The sequence below is a fragment of the Octopus bimaculoides genome, chromosome 8 (genome assembly GCF_046866305.1).
Source record: "Octopus bimaculoides isolate indiv1 chromosome 8, ASM4686630v1, whole genome shotgun sequence".
In the NCBI taxonomy this organism is placed as follows: Eukaryota; Metazoa; Mollusca; class Cephalopoda; order Octopoda; family Octopodidae; genus Octopus; species Octopus bimaculoides.
In genome coordinates, this window is record NC_142935.1 from 98,575,238 (window position 1) to 98,594,667 (window position 19,430).

General features: G+C 34.1%; 1 long non-coding RNA gene across 1 annotated transcript in view; it reads left to right on the forward strand.

Moving 5' to 3' along the window:
* LOC128248606 (uncharacterized) overlaps positions 1 to 16,607 on the forward strand; it is an 83,166-nt gene extending 66,559 nt beyond the window's left edge. Inside the window, exon 2 of the long non-coding RNA XR_008264792.2 lies at positions 15,903 to 16,607. This is a non-coding gene — a long non-coding RNA (uncharacterized LOC128248606). The remainder of the gene's footprint in view (positions 1 to 15,902) is intronic.
* The last annotated feature ends 2,823 nt before the right edge of the window (positions 16,608 to 19,430 follow it).

Below are 19,430 nucleotides of genomic sequence, written 5' to 3' on the forward strand. Positions count from 1 at the left end.
ATAAGGAGAGAGAAAACTTTATTTAGATTCTTTTATTCTTTTATTCTTTTACTTGTTTCAGTCTTTTGACTGTGGCCATGCTGGAGCACCGCCTTTAGTCGAGCAAATCGACCCCAGGACTTATCTTTGGAAGCCTAGTACTTATTCTATCAGTCTCTTTTGCTGAACTACTAAGTTATGGGGACGTAAACACACCAGCATGGTGGGGGGACAAACACGGACACACAAACACACACACACACACACACACACACAAACACACACACACACACACACACACACACACACATATATATATATATATATATATATATATATATATATATATATATATATATATATACAACGGGCTTCTTTCAGTTTCCATCTGCCAAATCCACTCACAAGGCTTTGGTCGGCCCGAGGCTATAGAAGACACTCGCCCAAGGTGCCACGCAGTAGGACTGAGCCCGGAACCATGTGACTGGCTAGCAAGCTACTTACCACACAGCCACTCCTGCGCCTATTTACATTTGACGTATATTTGTCCTCATTCTGTTTGTTGTTAACACAACGTTTCGGCTTATATTCCCTCCAGCCTTCATGATGGAAGGAAATGGAAGAGATATTGTTAGGGTCGGTGATCTTGTGGTCATACTGATTTGAAAGGACCAAGTGTATCTTCTTATTTTTTGAAAAGAATCAGAAAGATCAGATGTAGTGTGGATGGCAGGTTAACTTGAGGGCTGTAGAAGTTTGAACAGAGATCTTGCAAGAATCGTGCTGCTGGACAATATTGCCCTGGTTTTATGGTTGATTGAGTTTCTCCGGTGAAACTGCACTTGAATTTTACTAAAACAGCTTCAAGGCCTCTGGGTTTAACTACTACAGAGATCTGGAGTACTGAGTGTTGAAGACTGTATGTCTAAAGACATGACTATTTGTGTATATGTGTGTGTTTAATTGTGTGTGTCTCTTTGTGCTGGTCACTACCCACTGCCTACAGAGAGGGACGAGGTTGCCAGACACGAGCCTTTTCACCTCTGGAAGTCTACCTGCTGTAGATGTTAAGTTTCATTTAAAAATTCCCGTCTTTTCATAAGTCTCACGCGGGTATTGTGGCACATATGTTAGGGAGTAAACCGCTTGATGTAGAGTGCAACCGTGGTCTGGTGTTCACCTCCACAATTTTCTCAAAAATTCTGCATTCAAGTTGCCACCAAACATACGACTGGCACAACAAATATAATAAAGAAGAATTATCTGTATGTATATGTATATATGTGTCGGTGGTGCTCCAGCATGGCAGCAAACGACTGAAACAAAAGAATAAGACAATATATGTATGCATGTGTATGTATGAATGAATGTATATATTCTGAAAATAAGATGTATGCCCAATGGAGAAATCTTGATATGTATAAAAATCTTCTATGAATATGATTATAAAGAATACCCCCCCCCCACACACACACATGAACACAAAGACAGCAATGGAATAGTGTTATGTTCACTTGCATCCATGCAGCTAAAACACAGACTTTCACATATATATGCATGTGTGGGCAAGTGTATGTATAAATGTATCTATATACACATATCTTGCATTTATTTTTTAAACTTGATTTATTTATCTATTTATTTATTTATTAATAAATAAATAACTTGCAACACAGTAGAAGAAAAAGAAAGCATTATAACCTGGTTTATTCAAATTCTACCAACACATTTCGAAAAAAAAAAGAAAGAATAGATCTGTTTATCTGCATCGTAATTTATTTATTTTTTATGCGAATGTATGAACTTTTCTCTTCTTATTCGAGAAAAAAAACAACTTTAAATTATAAAATAATATGAAATGCACCGACTGTCCGCTTGCCGGTAGAAAAAAAAATCAATTCCTACGAAATCATCTATAATTGTCAATATCGTTAAATTAGTGCAAGGTTGCAGGGGTGTGTACTGGTGGTGGTGGTGCTGGTGGGGGGATGTCTGTAATCAGTAGAATGTTAGATTTGGTTTCGCCTACCTGTTTTATTATAACTCCCAACCTAGTCAATTTTGCCAATATGTAAATATGTTCCATATGAAGGCAGAGCTTTTTTGTTATCCAAAATCTTCTAGGAACAATATATATATATATATATATATATATATATATATATATATATACGCAAAAACAACAAGAAAATTAGCATAATAAGGAAAAACGAAAGAAACGCAAGTAACATGGAAGGTTGTTCTGAAGAAAGAGAATACAGATGATTTTTGCGAGAAAAGAATTTTATTCGTCAAGTGCAGAGGTACTAACAAATTGCCGCACACTTACCTACAGACACTCAGGTATTCCCGTATTCTAACCTATACACCCACATCTCATTCAGATGAGGTCCACAATAGAATATTGGTCTCACATCTGGAACAGTGCCGATGACTCATGCAAAGACATCGATGACTGCATCCAGAAAAAGTATCAACAAACGGATTGGTCAAAAATTACTCATATACTTTATGCGAAACACCGAGCCTTTTAGGTTCTTGCTACCTCCCCCCTGGTACCCCATTGGTCTCTCATTTTCTTACTGTATCCCACACCTCAGATTCCATTCTCATCTCTTAAGCAAGTTCTTCCTTCTCAGCAATTTCTTTTCTGCTCATATCGTTCAGGCAGTTGTCGACTTGCAAAAGTTTCAGGGGGATATGAATGACATGGATCTCACCAGTCTTCGTTGTCTTACGAAAGCCAAGGGATCGACTCCTTCCTTCAGATCCACAGAGAGAAAAAGAATCTTAGCTTCCTAGAATCAATTAATTTGGCAAATAGATATCCATTGTTTTATTCTTTTATTCTTTCACTGGTTTTAGTTATTGGAGAGCAACCATTTTGGGACTACAAACACACACACATACACACAGTGAGCATGTTCTTGCAACTGACCCCTTTTCACTCGATAAAACATTCATTCATATAAATCACTCAAAAATATTGTCTGTTACTACACGTGACAAAAAGAATGACTCTTTTCTGCAAAGAAACAATCTTCCCTTCTAAACTCTTGCGTCTTCAGTTCTTTCAAAATGCAATATTCATTGAAAGAACATTGTTTATACGAAACGTTTTGTTTCGTTCCTCTTTGTTCGTCTCCATTTTCTTCTGTACATTTCTTTCTTGACGAAGCGCTGCAGTCCGAATCATTGAAATGTTTTAATTTTTGTTTCCTTAAAATTTTCTGTAAAATTAATAACCTCGTCGTCGTACTGCTTGGTTGATTGTTGCTGATACCGCTTGGACATCATTAATGATCGTTGGTTTCAGTTTACATCTGGACTATATTCACAGTTTTCTCTGTGATTGATTCAATGGTCTCCGATATTGGTGTTTTACAGTAGCAAGTAGGACATCAAGATATCGACCTATCCTCCAACCAAAGCTTAAGTTCGAATGCTTATAACAAACTTGTTCTGGTTAATGGCACCCAAGGAACATGTTATGGTGTTAAATCTAGTGACATATTGCCTGTATTGTCCAAGAAAAGCTACGATTTAATTAAACGGGTTTCCGAATATGAAATCCGTTTGAACGAATTGTAGCTTTTCTTGGACAACAGAGGCAATATTTCACCAGACATGTTGTTGTTGTTGTTGAGATCGACTTTGCCTTTCATCCTTTCGGAGTCGATAAAACAAATATCAGCCGAATACTAGGGTCGGTGGAATCGACTCATCCCCTTCCCCAAAATGGGTGCTCTTATGGCAAAATTTGAAACCATTATTATTATTATTATTATTATTATTGTTATTATTATTATTATTATTATTATTATTATTATTATTATTATTATCATTATTATTATCATTATTATTATTATTATTATTATTATTATTATTATTATTATTATTATTATTATTATTATTAACACTATGACTAGAGTTTTCTTGGCATTTGTTGAGTTCGATTTAGCATGTAGCTAAATAACTTTGAATTTTTTGTATTCTCTGTGAAGCAGGAGACTGTCACAATGGGATTGGCAGATATTAACTTGAATTGGTCACGACAGTGTGTCAGTTTGCAAAGTCAGTTAGACTCCATCCTTAGCCTTCAGCGCTTTGATCCTTACACTTAACCTAGCTCAAATATATTTTGAGATTTTGACATGACTGCTCTGAGCTGTGGTTACTCTGGTCAGTTTTGTATGAAACATTTGTGACATGTGAGTGAGCTTATATAACAGAGAAACTACAATCTGTATTTTGCAGTCGGGTTCCTGTACATTGTATGCACATACCTTTTGCTTTACATTCATTTTTGATTTATAATTCACACTGATATGAATTTATCTATCGATAAGAACTAATCACTTAACTTATGTCAATTGTCTTCAATTTAAACGAAGATCTTGCGTGTCTTTTCTTCATTTAAGGCTTTACTACAGAACCAGTCGACATCTTCTACAATTTGCGCTTTATTTCAACATCTTTGCACCGTTTGATGACGCTACTCCCAATTCTATTTCTGGAAAGATTGATTTTATAAAACTCTTGCTTTAAAACCCATATTATTTTCAATTTAGAATATGTTTCTCTAGACACGCAAAAGTGTAACATCAATAGTTTATACCCGTGTAGAAATATGAGAGTTTAAAGACCACGACATGATTATGAAATTTGGTTTCTTGCCAGACGATAGAGATAAGTGGCTTTCTTGACGCAATAACTAGTTTATAACGATAGACAGACGAAGATTAAGTACCTATTCTCCTTAGCAATTGAAAGAACACAAGCAGAAATGGCTATATACCGCTCAGAAATAATTTGCACTCGAGGCGAATGAAGATAAAGTCCTCAACTATAAACAGACTTCAGCCATATTAAATTTCTCGGTAACCTAATGTCGAATAGTTTAACTAATTTCTGTTTTCATTTGAAGCATTGAACATCATTGATATCCTTCAGGTAAGTAGAAGCAATATTCAATATCATGTCTCCGCATTTTTGTAATTGATAAAACAAATACCAGTTATATACTGTGTTTAGAGACAATCACTACGGATATTGATGTTCCCGACCTTCTGTCAACATTAAAATAAATTAATTGTTGTTGTTGTTGTTGTTGTTGTTGTTATTGTTGCTGCTGCTGCTGCTGCTGCTGCTACTTCTGCTGTTGACGTAGTTGTTGCAATTGATCATTGAAGACATTTAGATCAGAATTATGAATTCCCTGTTTGACATTTGCACATATCTCCTAAAATACATCACTTGTTAAAGAATGACATAATAATAATAACAACAATAACAATAATAATAACAACAATAATAATAATGATAATAATAATAACAATAATGATAATAATAATAATAATAATGATAATAATAGTAACAATAATGATAATTCTTATAAAGCAGGAAGAATTTTTTTTTACTTATTTGACGATTCATTTAACACAGAAACCACCAAATGTTAAACTCCAAAATTGGAGTCCACAGACCCCCCCCCCTTTCTCCCTTCTACAACTCTCTCTACTTCTCTTCTCTTTCTCACTGTTTCCCTCTCTTTCTTCCTCGCCCCCCCTTTCACTCTCCCCAGTTTTGCTCACGTCCCCAACTCTCCAGCCTGCAATCACTCACCATCGATAGAAACAACTATAACTACAACAACAAATAAAAAAAATAAATAAATAAAACAAATAAATAAATAAATAAAACAACAGTAACAACAACAACAAAAACAACAACAAGAATATTTAAGAATGACATCAAAGTGGAAATGCATTACTTTTTTGCTCGTGAGAGGATGTAATGACTTCAATGACACAAATAATGCACATACACATACACACACACATATATATATATACAAATGCACATATACACACCTACACATATATACACACATATAAATATACGAAGCACATTCGTGGACACATGTTTATAACGGCACACTCACTTAAGACACGTAATATCCTGAAATAGTTTTGCCTCATTAACAAAACGTGTGCAGAGATAGTGATAGAAAGCTCTAATTGAGTTGTGCGCCCCCCCCCCCCCTCCGCCCCACGGTAGCGGTGTAAGGGGTCTAATTTACATAATTCCTGCTCTTTTGTTCTCTGAGATTATCTGCGGGAATTTGTGCAATTTAGATGAAGATTACTGCCAGCTAATAGCACTTGCATATAAAGTCAGCGAAACATGGGTCAGAAATGCACAAAAAAATGACAGAAAATAGAGAAAAAAAAATTACTTTTTAACGCCAGCCTCACAGACTCCACACCTGCCACTTTAATTATTCGCATATATATATATATATATATATATATATATATATATATACACCCATATGCCATATGCGCAGGTATAAGCTGTTTGTTAACGAACAAAATAACAGCTATATATATATATATCTATATATATATATATATTTATATATATATATATATATATATATATATATATATATATATATATACATATATATACACACTCACATTTATATATATATATATATATATATATATATATATATATATATATATATATATATATATATATATATATATATAAATATATATATACACATCCAGACATACTTACTTACTTGTACCAGAGGCAGACTAACAGAAATATACTAACAAACACAGATGCATAAATTCAAACAGTAATGAAACTACGCGTTCTGTACTCCACAATGCGAAGTAGGAACTTAGTGCATACGCATATTTGCATTTATATAGATGTGCATATACATACACACACACACTAGTATATACATATATAACATATATACAGGTAGAAAGATATCAATGACTGGTGAATTCGGTGTGGGTGGAATGTTACACAATAACTACCCCGCGATGCATATAATCATAATGATTATCAAGGTTCGTATTTAATCGCAAATCAGATGTGGTAAATGTAAGCTCTCGGGCCACAGTTCAAATAATAAAGTAAGCGAGATTTTTCCCCCCTCCAGGTTCAAAAAGTGGGGATGAACTTTCAGTCCTCAATAATGACGAATTACACCATTAAATTCCCAGCGTTTTACCTGCTTATGTGAAATGCTTCTTTCCTAATGAGCTGTATCACTTTACAGATAATGTGCTAAATTATGTCCAGAGCATAAACACAGTAGAGGACTTCATACGAGAGCAAAGCTTCATCGGATTCCCGTTGCTGCATATTAGTGGCCACCATCGCACTTGCTTTCATTCACGAATTCTTTGTATTTACATAAATGCGATATAGATACATACACATACATACAAACATATATATATATATATATATATATATATATATATATATATATATATATATATATATATATATATATATATATATATATATATATATATACATATATATATATATATATATATATATATATATATATATATATATATATATATATATATATATATATACACATACACACATACATATATATATTATATAATATTATCATATACAATGTATATATGTTATATTATATATTGTATATTAGATTATATATTATATATACGCACGCACAAAGTAGTATAAAATATGGATTCAGAGAATCATGTGGCTTCCACATTAAGCTCTCCATTAGGAAATGGCTATCAGTCAACAAAGTAATTGATTACCGGTTTGTGTAATGTAATCCGTTCCGTGCAACTGAAAATCTATGAATACATGTTAATAAACTACGTGTGTGTATATATATATATATATATATATATATATATAAAATTATCATCATTATTATTATTATTATTATTATTATTATTATTATTATTATTGTTATTATTATTATTATTATTATTATTATTATTATTATTATTATTATTATTATTATTAGTATATGTACGAATATAAAATTATAATGTAATGAAAGAAATCGTGATATGAGTTAAACTGTAAAGGCGCAGGTATAGATGTGTAATGCATGAAGTTTGCTTTACACCCACGTGCTTCCAGGTTCAGTGCCATTGCACAGCATCTTCTGTGCCTTTTGACACATCCCCAAACTGACTGAAGCCTTGTTAGTAGATTTTTGGGCGGAAACTTTGCGGAAGTATAGAGTATATATACAGTATAGAGTATATATGTGTGTGTATATATATATATATATATATATATATATATATATATACATATGTGTGTGTGAGAGAGAGAGAGTTATAAGAATGATAATCTACTCGAGCCTCACCTGACAATAGATCGCTATTGGCACCAGGCGAAACGCAAATAGACTATTATTTTTCGGCAAAATAAACACATCGTTTTAATGCACAGATAAAGTTAGAGATGTTTCAACCAAAGATTGGTCCAGGCTATGTCTAACTTAATAACACCACCTGATAGGATTATCTAAATCCTTTTTAAGTCAAGTTTTGTGGTATTATGGTCCATTCAAGTAGTGAGTTCTTGGTGAGTGAGTTGTTTACAGGAATGGGTAGCTTATCTGGTATTCCTTGAAGAAATCTGTCCAGACTCCGTTTAAAGGTGATGGGATACTTTTCCTCTTCGATCTGTTTTGGGACAATGTTAAACAGAGCAGGGCCTGTTGAGGAAAAGAAATTATGTCGCAGTGTACCTATATGTTGTGATCCTGAATTGGGCAGGAATTTGAACTCAGAACGTAGCGGCAGACGAAATACCGCTAAGCATTTCGCCCCGCGTGTTAACGTTTCTGCCAGCTCGTCTCCTTGTTTCCCTTTAGTTTCTGCTGAGCTGGCACTGATCTGTAAAGTCTAAAGATCTACTTGGTCCTCGTATTGTTGATAAGTAAAGACCTGAACGTCAGCACAATACAGCTCAAATTAGGTGAGTCCAATGACAAACCCTCCTGTTTAAGAACTCAGCTGCGGTTCGAACGATAACTTTGAAGCTTCCTTTCAAAGTTACGTCTTCTCTGCAGCCCATATCACTATCTCCACTGCACATCAGCAAGTTGAACTCAAGGATGCAGGTTAACACAACACTCGGCAATTCTAAAGTGTTGCCTTTACATACGGTAATACCTTATCATTATTTTGTGGTTTTGGTGCAGCTTAAGAGTAAAGAGACACAACCGCCGGTACATTAGATGCAACTGGTGATAAACTAAGAACTGTCAATTTGCCGGTTTAAAAGTAATACAGCACATTATCTATTCGGTCATACATACTACCGATGATGATACAGCAATGGATGACTATCAAATAACAATGATATAACATAACAATATGCTATGAATTCTAATCAGCTGTATTTTATCATTGAATACGATAATGATGTAGAGTCGATTTCGTTATTAGAACTACCGACTTCATGAATGAAGAAAACAACATTTTGTAGTTAATAAAACAACGTTTGTTATGCGGAAATCTATCTCCATTCTAAAATATGATCAAAAGCATATATTTCGAATATAATTTGTTTTTAGTATCTCATCATATATTTTCCTAGTTTTCTATTGAATGTATTCGGATGGAAATTAAAATCCATTTTAATAATCAGGATCTGAATCGCATGCATTATGTTACGTTCTCCAGCTCCTATCAACCCGTCCAGCGTCCGACACGAAGAAAGAAGCACAGTGTCATAAAAAGCAGCCATTTATTGATTTACTTCAATTTATGTATAACGTCCCAAGGATAAGAGAAACTACAATAACATCTGACTATTAAAGCGTCCGATTAAGCAATATCAAGTAAATGTGTTGGTTTTGGAAGTTATTGAAGTAAACGCTACCAAGTGACGGAGAAAAGAAAATGGAAATTACTCTGGGGAGGAATTCCCGAACTGATAATGAATTAAAGATCAAATCTTTTCATAAATAGAACTTCTTCTCTACTTAGCTCTCTCACTCCCTTTCTCGTTCCCTCTCTCTCTTTTTCACACTGTGCATATATATGTTAGTATATATATGCGCGTGTGTTTTTGTGTATGTGTGCGTACGCGTGTGTATGCATATATATATATATATATATATATATGTATGTATATATATATTTATTTATTTATTTATTTATTTATTTATTGCCCACAGAGGGCTAAACATACAGGAGACAAAGAAAGACAGACGAAGGGATTAAATCGATTACATGGACCCCTGTGCGTAACTGGTACTTATTTAATCGCCCCCGAAAGGATGAAAGGCTAAGTCGACCTCGGCAGAATTTGAACTCAGAACGTAACCGCAAGACGTAATACCGCTAAGCATTTCGCCCGGCGTGCTAACGATTCTGCCACCTCGCCGCCCTTAATCTTAAAATATATATATATATATATATATATATATATATATATATACATATATATATATACATATATATATATATATATATATATACATATATATATATATATATATATATATATATATATATATATATATATATATATATATATATATATATATATATATATATATATATATATGCATATATATGAAAAACAAGAACATAAAAAACAACAAAATCGTGGAAAAGGAACTTTTGTTTTTGAACAACGAAAGAAACAAATAGAGAAACGAGACAGACAACACAAAGAACAATCCCTTAACCTCGTTGGTTCACTCCATTACGGTTCCAGATTTCGAGCCTGAAACTTATCCGTACAATCGTTAAGACTACATGTGCTGAGTAGTTGACGCTGTGTCCATATCATAACAACTGGGTCGGTTTTTCGGCTTGATTTATCATCGATACTCCATAATACTGAGTGCCGTTCATTGATCTCTGAGTTTCCAAACGAACCGAGGCAATTGCGCGGAGTTTTTGTTTTTGTGTCGATATTTCTCAGTGAGTGTAGATGGTAGTAATATCGACATTTGAAAGTGTTCAGTGTGAGTTCTCCGTAAATGCTTTTGAAATTGTCCAGAGACCTTATGCATACTCCATATGTCTGTAGTGTGGTAAAACAGGATCACCAGAATGAACAGATGGATGCTTTTAGTAGTTAACTGGCTAGTGAGTAGAAGGTTGTAGCTGGATGTAATACATGTCTTGGGATACGATGTTGTTCATGTAGATACGATGTTGTTCATGGGTATTGGAAAGCTTGTTGTATATGTGTTCCTGTGGCAAATGTCTTTTTATGACTTTAATATTCTAGCGATGTTAGTTAATAAATTGAACTTAAAAAGGTCACCCTTCTCTTGTTCTTCTCTGCAATGGAGGTGGAGATCTCTTCTCTATATGTATTGTAACTTCTCAATAAAGCCACTTCCTATTCGTAAATGACAATACTATGAGGCGGCTCTGTTTAAGCTGCCCTACCCGAGGATAACTCGTGACTCTTTTGCGTATCCTAGCAATAATATTTGTAATTATTTTCTGTGTTAGTTGGAATTGTTGCCTATGTGTAGAGTGTATTCACGCGGATTCTGAAGTTGTGCTGTTTATCTTTGTTTAAGACTTGCCATGTCTGGATTATTTAAAAATAATGCATACAAAGGTAATATGAATAAAGAAACCGCAGTATCGCCGCTAATAAATGATTTCACGGCATCAAAAACAAAACATCCTGCAGATCATGTTTTGATATAAATCGATATAATCCATTTACATATACCGCCACACACAAAAGGAGCTGCTCTTATGTAGATTCTAATATAGGCAGGTCTACCAGGTGGCTAATTCCCGTAGAATATATTATGCCTATGATAACCCACAGCGGTCTGTTGTTATATATTATTGTTTGTCTATCATGTTGTAATATTTTCATAGCGTTGGTTGGCGTAATGGGTGGGCATAGTTTACGGTGGCAATAAAAACGAGTCTGGTTATCGGCGTGTAATATTCTCTAATGCCAAAAAGTGCAAGGTGCTGCATGTTATCTCGATAAGTAGTGATATTTCTTTGGTTGTTTTCTTTCTTTTTTTTCCATGCTGCTTCTAGTAGACTTTTACCAAGAATTCGAATGTCGCCCTTTAACTGATTTTAAGTCTCGTGAATGAGTGATTGATAAAGTTACAGTTTTTTTTTAGATGAAATACGGTTGTTGGGTGGCTTAAATATCGACTCTATCTTCCACGTCTAATATGGCGGTATCGATGTTTCTAACAACTATTAATATCATTTAAGGCAATATAAGTATTCTTCCTTATATTTATTGGAAAGTGAGTTCGATAGCAAACGCTGCCATGTTTATCAATCTCATAAAAATCTTTGGTTGTATCCGAATTTCCAAGCGCCATATTCCTTTTTTGAAAAACTTATCTATTTTATTTCGACGTTCATTTTGAAGCTGTTAGTAATATTCCTAACTTCATGAGTTTTTTTTAACCACTGGAATCATATAATTTCCGAACGGTTGTTACGAATGTTAGATTGTCAAAATTTGGTTTTAGGGACGCCATGTTTTTGTCTATTTATCTTTGTAAGTGGATCATCACTTGTTACGTGATATCAACTTACATTTTAGCTTCCATTATGTATTATCATAGAATGTATTAATTTGTTTATGTTTTTTATCTGTGAACTTCTATGTCTGTGAAGGTATACTAAAATGGATAGATATGTCACTGAGTTAGATATATAACCATATCACACGTTCTCTCTCTTCTCTCTCTCCCTCTATCTATCTATCTATCTATCTATCTATCTATCTATCTATCTATCTTATCACTGTTCTCCATTTTTAGCTTAAAGAACGATACTCACCAGCAATTGTTTTTATCGATAAATTCCTTATAACCTGCGCGTTTTTTTATTATTTAATATGACTTTGTTTTTACTGCTTAGACTGCAATGGAGGGCGGATAGTGTGCATGACTTTATATTTTCTAGGCTTCTTTATCTAGAGGGGGAATGGAGAATTTATTCTCAAAACGGAGATTTGTTCCGATTGCTTGCAACAGAGCGAACTCTGCTAAGGGAACCCAGGAGGAGAGAGTCGTGTTAAACCGGAAGAAATACCACAAGGCACCTTTTCTCAACCCTCAAACAATACCGACCCGCAGCCTTCCACTTGAACTGTATTTAGCAACCCTGGAAACATAAAGAACTAAGATGAGCTCGGTGTGATGTGAACTTAGATTACAGAGAGCCAAAACGAAAATCAAAACTCATATGTCCCTGCTCATTAACGACTCCGGAATACTTTAGTTTCTCGTCCCTTTCAGTGTCACTCTGAAAGAAATTCTCCCCACTGAAATCAAAGTTGGGTTCCGCCATGTTTAGAAATACAAGCCATGCAACACCTCAGGGCGACATGGCTGAGTGACAACCTGGAATCAGAAGCTCATAAAAAGAGAAAGTTGGTATACGATAAATGCACGGAAAAGTAAACGATGAATGTTTTGTAACACAAAAGCTTTAATGATTTATTTTATTGAAATATTTATTTTATCAGTTAAATATTTGCAATTAAACTGGCGAGGATTTCGCACTCTGTGAGAAATGAAAATAACTGAGCACGCCAAATATTGAAATTACTTTGAAATAAGAATATTTCTCAAAAACGTGTCCTAAAATAACATTGGGCAGATAAACCTTAGAGAAAGCATCAGCTTCTGACGAGTAAAGACTAGTTTCGCCTTCATTTGAAAGGGAATCAGAAACAGGCATTTCGTCTTACATTAGCTGCTGTTTCTTTCTGTCAGTCATATCAATCGATATGCAACATCAATTATAAAAAAGTTTACATTTGGCAATTGATGTTTGAAGAACCGAAATTGTGGTTCTCTGGGCTTGTGTATCACCGAATGATATTCTAAGCACAGAATAATTCACAAGACTAATTATACGTAATTATTACAATTGATTGCATAAATACATCAAAACAAATGTATGACTATTATGGTTTAGTGGTGTATTAATTAAATTATGTACACGCACACACACACACACACACACACACACACACATACATACATACCAACATAGCCTCAAATAACATATTGCTGACGCATGGATGCCCCTACACGTCTGCTTGCTGCCTTCGTATAACCACACACATACACACACACATCAACATTCTTTTACCTCCCTGTCTTCCTGACCCACAGAAAATCGCTAACACTCTACTTACACTCACCTGCAATCGAATGCGCTCACTCACACTCATCAATATACACACACGTGCATTTGTTTTCTCACACACCTTCCTTCTACTTCACCTCTCCAGTCTTATTCGACCAATATATGCAACACCTTCCCAACCACTGACAATTCAGCTCACTATCACACACACACATACACACACACACACACACACACACACACACACACGTCTTACTCTTTTCTCATCTTATTACCTCCCCTTATTTTATTTCTTTCCTCTTCCACATTTTTTTTTCTTTTCTTTATGCCAAACCCTTCTTGACTTCCAGGACCTTGCACCAGTATCAAAAGTTTTGCTATTTTCTAACATTATATTTCTCAGACTATATTCGCTAACGTGTCATTTAGATTTTAAGTCCGGCGGTTTTAGTTTATGGGAGACTTGGCTATGACTTCTCGAAGAGACGGCGATCATGTAGAACTTAGTCTCACATTTACGTGATAGGCGGGGGGGGGGGGGGGGAAATATACGTATGTGTGAGTGAGTGAGTGTATGTAATTGTACATAAGCCTGCACACATTCTCTTTCTCTCTCACTCACACACACACATATATATATGTTTATATATATATATATTTCTTTCTATATGTCTATGACTGTAAACATATACTGAAGTACGGAGTCCACTGCACGAATGCTAAGATCTATGTCATCCCTCACTTCAATGGTTTCTTGTAAACAAGCAGTATTAAAGGGGCGTCGGATGGAATGGAATGAACACGTTCCTGAATTACCTTCCTGCACTGAATTATAAATTACTTAAAATCTCTCTCCAAATAGTTAAGGTTTCTTGGACCGCCCGCCAAACCATAAATATTGTGGCGATTACATATGCTATGAAACAGCTGTTATTCGGCGACTCCTGAAATACGATTGTAGTCTTGTCAAAATCTCCAAATGCTGAAGGTATTATCAAAATTTCAGTCGAATTGTTTCTAACATTCAAAACCGCACGCACATGTATGTGTGTGTGTGTGTGTGTGTGTGTGTGTGTGTGAGTGTGTGTGTGTGTTGTTTCATGTTGTTACTGTTGGTGACGTCCTGTACCCATATATGCATGTGTATATATATATATATATATATATATATATATATTATTTGAAGTTAAGCAACAAAAATTCAATAGATTATAGCAGTACGTACGTTTCGTACAAGCTCCATTTATTCATGTAGTGATAACACTACAGAAAATGTACTCCTCAGCTGCATAAAGGAATTTCATTTTAGAAAGTCATTTTGAAGATGTTTGCAAAAAACAAGAGTAAGAGAAGAAAACACATCTCGACTATACTGCTGAGCTTGTACGAAACGTACGAACTGCTATAACCTATTGAACTTTTGTTGCTTAACTTCAAATTTATTCACCAAATCTCTTGATTTTGTTTTTGGTTTTTATCCTACCAAATTCTGGTGCCTCAAACATTTTAAGTACCACATTTAATCTTTCGATTAAATCTATATTATTATTATATATATATATTATTTATATTATATATATATCTTATTTATATCATATATATATATATGTATTAGTTATATATATATATATATATATATATATATATATATATATATTATTTATATTATATATATACATGTATATACATGAATATATATATATATATATATATATATATATATATATATATATATACGTACACACATGCATACATTTATATTTATACATACACTTGTGTATTCGCGTGTGCATAAGAGAAAGAGAGGGGGCGAGGGGAGAGATAGTTTCTATATTTTATGCATTTTTACTGACATGGTTGTTACTTGACATCTAAAACCTGGTGACCGTCACATTGTTTGTGGCGCAGTAATGCTTAACTATGTCTCATATTCATTTTGTCCACCTTAAAACTTGTCCACTTTTATATTTTTTTCAGATCACCCTAAAGTTCAGAGAAACAATATTGCCAGTTTTCATGAGGTTCCTGCAACATCAGTGGCGTTGGCACCAGCTCATTCCACAGACATAAGAGACATTCTTCTCCACCCACTATTTATAGTATAATAACTGCTATATATCAAGAAAGACGTCATCCAACACTAAATGGAATATATTATCGAGTAATGGCATTTAATTTCATTACTTTAATGAAAAAAAAAATATCCCAGCAAAATGCGCAAAGTAATAATAATAATAATAATAATAATAATAATAATAATAATAATAATAATAATAAATAAAAAAACAAAAAGAAGCAACAATAGAAAATGTAAAATGGGTCTTGCATGCAACTTTGACAACTTCAAATGTTATGTAAATCAACCTGGATAAAACTCACAGCATCAATTAAGCGGTGCCGTGGAAATCTATTTTATGGTTTCACACAGGAATATGATACCAATTAGATATGTAAAATACAGTGCCAGCTATATGTGTGATAGATAGACTTAAAGAGTTTGTTCGTTGAATTTGCATAGGCAATTCTCCTAAACTAAACGAATATGGATGGTCGAACATTTGTAAGTATATAGCCGTGCAACACTTTTTGATGACATGATCTTGAAAGAAACCTACAATAATTAAATATGGTAGATCTATAATAAATAAATGAAAAGGAAAAAGAAAGGAAAAGACAAAACCACTTGTGTATTGCATGTTTGTTTTCGCTCTAATGTATCAAGTTATTAAATGTGTGTCTGTTACTTGTCTTACTAACAGGTTCAATAATATAAGTGAATCGCGTAAAATGACTCAAGCTCCACCAGATATAAATGGGAACTCTAATTGGATGATGTCACAGCGAGAGGCTATTAGTGCTACATCAGTGTGAATAGTCGACATTACTGCCTTACAAAGAATTAATAAATCATTGATTCGTTGTCTTTCTTTTTCCCTTTCGAAACACAATATCGATTAGAACAATATTTTTAATACAACAAAAATAGGGTTTAAATTAATCCAATCTAGCGCAGAAAATCACTGGTAGAAGTTTATCAAGCCAACAATGTTGCCTATATGTAGATTCATGATCTGTGAGAATCAGCTGTTAAATCTCACAATTGTCTTAGAATATGGAAGGATGCTTTGGATAATGACGGCCTGGATGCACAGAATGAGAAATAGCAAAACAAAAAACATGATGGTCTTGGCTGGGAGGTCTTTTGATCATTTTCCTACTGATTGGAGGTGACTTGGTAGATGTTTGGAGATCGATAATGTGTCAGACTATTGGTGGACACTTTTGCTCTTCGAATCCTGCTCCCAATAATGCAAACGCGTAACACACACACACACACACACACACACACACACACACACACACACACACACACACACACACATATATATATATATATATATATATATATATATATATATATACACAAAAGTGTGTGTTTTAGATCCTGGTAAGTTATAAAGGTTGGCTATTTCCAGAAAAGCACTCACCCACGTTGTGGGGTATCAACACTGTCAGATTCCAGACTAATATCGAAATTCTTCAAGTGTAGAAAATCCTGGTTTCATGAAGGCAACACCGGGTGTCGTGAAGAGTGAATTATAATCCAAATAATAAGAAGATAAATAATTCCTTTAACATAGCTTTAATGATTCGTTACAGTTGTTTGGTTACCAACGTTGCAACGCCAGTTTACACAATAATTCGAAGTGAAAATTTACGTAATGTTTGCAGTTTTAGACATTAGAGTGGTCCTTCATCAAATTTGCATGAAAGGTGCGCTTTCACACTGTGCGTCTTGCAGGCGTTGTCTGGAAGACACACCATGTGACGGCACACCTTTGATGCAAGTCTGATGTAGTGCCACTCTAATGTCTAAAACCGCAAACATTACGTAAATTTTCACTTCGAATTTTTGCGCAATCTCGCGTTGCCAGTAGAGTTGGTACTCATTCAATACGAAAAAGAAAAAAAACATTGTATAGTGAATATGGCGTATTCATCATTCTGCATACCGGAAAAGAATAAATATTTTCAATGGTAAAAACTTATAAATGACAAAATCAAGGCTTTTACTATAATTTTTTACTGTTCAATGCTTTTTATTTCAAGGCAAAATAATATCACATTTATATTAATATATGCTCAAGACGAAAACATACAAAAAGAAACTGGTCAGGTGCTATGAAAGTATTAGGAAATATTGTATGTAAAATATTTAAAGAATGTGACATTTTGAGCCGAATAGTAACGATACTTTTGTGAAGGAAAGAAAAAACAAAACAGTTTGAAATACCTCTTGTACCAAATGTGGATGAAAATATAACAAAGCTGGTTATAGAGGGAATTCAGAAGAACCAAGATTAATATTGCGTTTGTTGAGAAATTCTTGTGACAATCGTAAAAGAGAGCCTCGTTCAACGTTTCTCGCGTGTTTTAGTTTCATTTGTAGTCCAGGCCATGCTACGGTAATATATAATTCTTTCAATGCGAGTTTTTAAATTAAGCATTCTGTTGCTTTTACAGAGAGAGAGAGAGAGAGAGAGAGAGAGAGAGAGAGAGAGAGAGAGAGAGAGAGAGAAAGAGAGAGAGAGAGCAATTCTAAATACTTTCATGAAGAATATATATTGATTACTGATGACGAAGAAAAATATTTGCGACAACTCTTTGAATCTTTGGATGAGATTTGATTCTGTAAATACGACAGCAATTCCAGATGTCCTAAATTTCTATGAAGTACCAGGTTCTTTTCAATAGTGATATTTTTTTGTTCTTGTAGACTCATAACAATGTGTATATTTATAGTTATTCTGACACACACACATGCACAAAGAATACACAAGCACATGCATACACTCACGCGAACACAATAATAAACACACCACTATATTTAAGCACATCCATATATACACGCACAGATATACACATAGATTTATGAACAGAATACTTTATCAGCCTCATCTCTGTGACAAGTGTCAACAAATGTTATTTTCATTTTCATTCATCAACAGCAAGGAATATAAAAACAAAAAACAATAAGAACGGTCTGACTCTCCAGAAATACTATGCAGTTTTCTAAGTTTAATCTTTAACCCAAGCAAATATTTATGAACGGAATAAGAGATGAAAATATATTGCCACACATACCAAAACAATAACCTTTTATAGATTTAATAATCAAAGGCGTTGGTATTTATTTTATCGTAGTTCATAAGACTATTTGCATTTTCAGTGCAAATTCCAGCATCGTTGATTTAGTGTCAATCGCATAAATCACTAAACCTCCGACCGACAAACATGCTTTCTATTCTTCTCTCTAGATTTTCTACCATACGACAGTTACTCCGGCTCCTCCTGTATCATGGCCTATATCATGTCACCTATTCATTCATTTCATCCCTGCCACCGTTACCCGTATTGTCTCTGCCCCACCCATACATCTACCACTACTCTAAACAATTATATTTACATACAGTTTCCCAACCAGGGCCATCATTGCTCTAAATA